The following is a 4236-nucleotide window of genomic DNA, read 5'->3' on the forward strand; positions in this document are numbered from 1 at the left end:
TGTGCTGATTCATTCCCTAATTTTAGTAAATCGTGCCCATCATGTACCAATATGTTCCCTCATTTTATTAAACCATGGCCACATAGTACTAATTCGTTCCCTTGTTTTGGTAAATCATGGTCTAAGCGAAGGTATGAATTAGTATAATGTGACTGCATTCAGCTAAAACAAGGAATATTTATTTTAATTCTTAATTTGTGGCCAAGATGTAGATTTTTTTCCCCTTACAGTTTTTTCTTTTCTTTTCTATTTTCTTTTAATTTTTTTCGTTTTTTATTTATTTTATTTATTTTTCAGATAAAAACATACTGTGTCCAAATGTTTTCAAAAAAGAAAAATAATTCTGCTTTTGAAGTAGACTGCCATTAGACGTAAACATAAAAAAAAAAAAAAAAGGTTTCTTATGTTTCCATTTTCAATAGCAAGTGTTTTTAATTCCAAAACAAACTTCAAATTAAGCTTTATTTTTGTTTTAGTCCTGGATGAGTCACTGCAGGAATACCTTCAGGCACGCATTGTCCTTTCGCAGAAACACATACACTACTACTATAAACAGACAAAACACTGTCATTCTTTGTTCCCTAAACGCATAAACATTATAGACTCCCTACAAATAAACTTACTTTTGCCTCTGTGTCAGACACAAACATACACACAAGCGCTTCAGGCCACGAGTGCCATGACAATAATGCACATGTTGACTGCCTGCTGCTCTAAAATGAAAGTTGCTCTTTGATATTGCCAACAAAGACTTCACAGCCTCTCTGTCAACAACACGTTTCTTATTTCCCAGGAGTATGATGCATTTTCCATGAATAGGGTACATTTTAGTGACATTACTTTTTTATTGTAACAAACATAAAATCGCATTATTTGTTTTATCATGAGGTCGAATAGATATGTTACATAAAATATTATATGACACAAAATGGCACATACGTAGTATCAAACACATCTCTCATTTCCCATTTAAAATACTTATTTAAAAAAAATGCATATTAGCCATGTCATGTTATTTTGCACAATATGCTAAATATTCATTTTTGTACTGTTTTGACTTCAATTAATTGTAGTCAAAATATTTTTTAATATTAACAAATGTTATCCACCAGAATAAATATTTAGCTTTGTGCTGCATTTTGTGTGCAACCCTGTTACTTTATGAATTCCCAAATATCAAAAAATGTAAATTTCCTTTAAATATTAGAATGTGAAATTATTGGACACTTTTGACAAGGCAGAACAAAACAAGTAAATAATATTTACATAAATGCTAGTGTTAATCAAGCTTAATCGTTCAACTATGTTATTGTAACAAAAATGATCAAACAAATAAAATATTTTTTTTATTAAAATTATTTGTCAAATATGGTTATCAATAACTACAAACCAACATTTGATCCCAAACTAGTTGGCCTCTACTGAGTGATGGCTTAGTTTTGGCAAAATTTTTAAAACAGAGTTGAAATAATTGCAGACCTGATATAAAATTGCTAGAAAATAAAACAAGAAAATTTGACTGAAATTAATAATCAACATTTTCTGAAGGAAAGTGACTTATTTTGTGTGTATATTTACCCTATTTGTGCAAAGTGCATTTGCTCAAGATACTTTCGTGAGAAACAAGAAGGTGTGATAACGACATGCACACACTTAATTTGTGACACTTTTTTAGTTAGAAGTACGTACTTCCATTACCTACACCCTCAGATGGCCACTTGTACTCTCATGCAGCAATAAAATGGGGGTGTGACATGTCTTGACTTCATTGACATGTCATTGACTTCTTGAAAAGCTTATCGTAGTAAGTACTGTGGTAGCCCTACCTTTTCTCTCCACATACCTCTCTTGATCTTTTAACACCAAACTGCTGCCGCAATGTAGCATTCGCTCCAGTCCCCACAAACGGCCAGGCTTCAAGGGCACGTTCTTTCATGGTAGACTGTCGCTAGGCTGCCATTTGCCACCACTGGCCAAATATTACAAATGTTTCCGCCACAGGCTATTTCAGACACCAGTTCAGGAGCGTTTGTAAAGCCATCACATCGTTAACTCATGTTCCGCATTTGTGGAGCACCTAGGTTTCACAAAGGTCACGTCTCTGTGGACATGCGACCCCACAGTGTGTTAACCTCCTCTAAACATTTATCTAGTGTTTCACAAATGTGAGATTTATGGTTTCCATTGGGCCATGGTTGAATATCTCTTGACAACTGAAAGAGGAACTGATAACGTTTAGTGTCGTCTGTCATGTTGCGTGTTTGGATCATGGAATATTTTGCTGCTATGAGAACCGTTTCACCCCACAAGAAAATTATTTTGTGTAACATTTGACGTGAACAACTGGTTAAAGCGGTAAAAGTAAACTTGTTTGAGGGTGTGTCTGATCCTTTTGTGTGTGTTTGTGGACTTGAGATGTATGGAATCTGATGTCTTTGAAGTTTCTTGGAAACAACCGTTAGGATGCCTCCTGACTAGGTTTGGGAATTAATAACCGATTTTATTCTGGGAACTGTTTCCATTTTTTTTTTTTTTCTGCATGTGCAAAGGGAACACTGTGTTCTAAATACTCATGTATTTAAAAACAATGTCTTTAATTGGGTTTCTCGAAAACCACTGTTAAGACGCTTCCTGACTAGATTTGGGGATCAAGAAGCATTTTTATTCCGGCAAATGGTTCCATTTTTTGCATGGGGACACTGTGTTCTAAATACTCTGGAAAAAACAAACAAAAAAACAATGTCTTTAATCGGGTTATGATTCCAATATACATAGTTGGGACAGACCCTACACAGTATTTTTATCTTGGATGAAGAAATGTATAATTTTTCTAATCCAACTTATTAACTGAAGGAATAGTTCATCCAAATTCAGTCATTATTTACTTTACCAAAATTATTACCAATTTTTTAGCGCAAAGGTATCATATGTGCTTTTTTCAACTTGATGGACAAGGTCACTAGGAACTGTTGTTGTATGGAAATGAGCGGCATGATTTTTTTTTTTTATAAATGACACCATATATTATTAAAAAATAAAGTTTCCGAAGGAGGGGATTTCACAGTGATGCCATAGAAGAACCATTTTTGGTTCCCCAAAAGAACCATTTTTTTGTGTGTGTGTGTGTGTGAAAAACTTTTTTTTAATCTAAAGAAAATTTTTCCACTGCAAAGAGCCTTTTATAGAATAGAACATTTCCATGGATGTTACAGTTTCCTTATGGAATCATCAATGTTAATAAATAACCTTTATTTTTAAGAGTGTTAGTAAATAATGACTCAAATAATTTTCATTTTGTGGTAAAGTACTCCTTAAAACACAAAAAAGTTACCCACGTGGATTGATGAAAGCTACTGTTTATTGTCTCTCTATAGGTTACAGACTTAAATATGTTTCTTGGTTCACCTAATAACCATAAGCAATGCTCAGCTCAGCTATATCCTGCTATCCCTCCAATTCAGGACTTCCTCCCTTGTGTGATTCAAGCAGTTTTCCCACACTTAAAAGCCTGATTTTTGGGGTTATTTCTCCTTCAGTGTGGTCCTGTCCACACCAAAACACTTATACCCTGTAATTATTTGTGGATTAGGTGAATTTATTTCCTCACCCTGCAGTCTTTACTACCATGTTGGAAGCACAAGCCAAATCTATTTGCAGTAAAGTAGAAAGCACTCATTGTTCTACAAGACTTTGTTGAACAATCAGAGTCTCTGTTCAGGCCCATCGCATTAGGAGTCTACCCAGGGCTTGCTCCTAGGCCCCTTTAAGTTTTCGTTTTTTTTCTCCCCACAACCTTCCTGTCGGTTGCGTAATTCTACTAACTGCCTCCAAAAGCTGACTACAAAAAAGAAGACCTTTATTTTATGTAAAATTTCTTTTTTGAGACCACATTTTGTCTGCAGGTCATCACATTGCAGGCAAGTAAACGAAGTCTCAAAGAAGGGACAGTTTCATTTCTGAGACGTTTAACCATGGCATTGTTCAGTGTAAGTATTTTCTCATGTTGTATGTACTATTCCAGGAAGAAAGACAATGGGGTTCCTTTTATACGTGCAATATTGAGACCAGAGAAGGCTTTTAAAGGATTTTACATAAGCTTTATAAAGCTCCAAATGTGTTCATCCCTATGCATTTTGAATTCCTGATTAATGTATGCATTGATATTAATGTGTATTTTTGAATGTGTAATATGAAAGTTCTATTCTCTGTACAGTATTTTTGTATGAACTCTAAACC

Source organism: Onychostoma macrolepis, chromosome 22 (genome assembly GCF_012432095.1).
Source record: "Onychostoma macrolepis isolate SWU-2019 chromosome 22, ASM1243209v1, whole genome shotgun sequence".
In the NCBI taxonomy this organism is placed as follows: domain Eukaryota; kingdom Metazoa; phylum Chordata; class Actinopteri; order Cypriniformes; family Cyprinidae; genus Onychostoma; species Onychostoma macrolepis.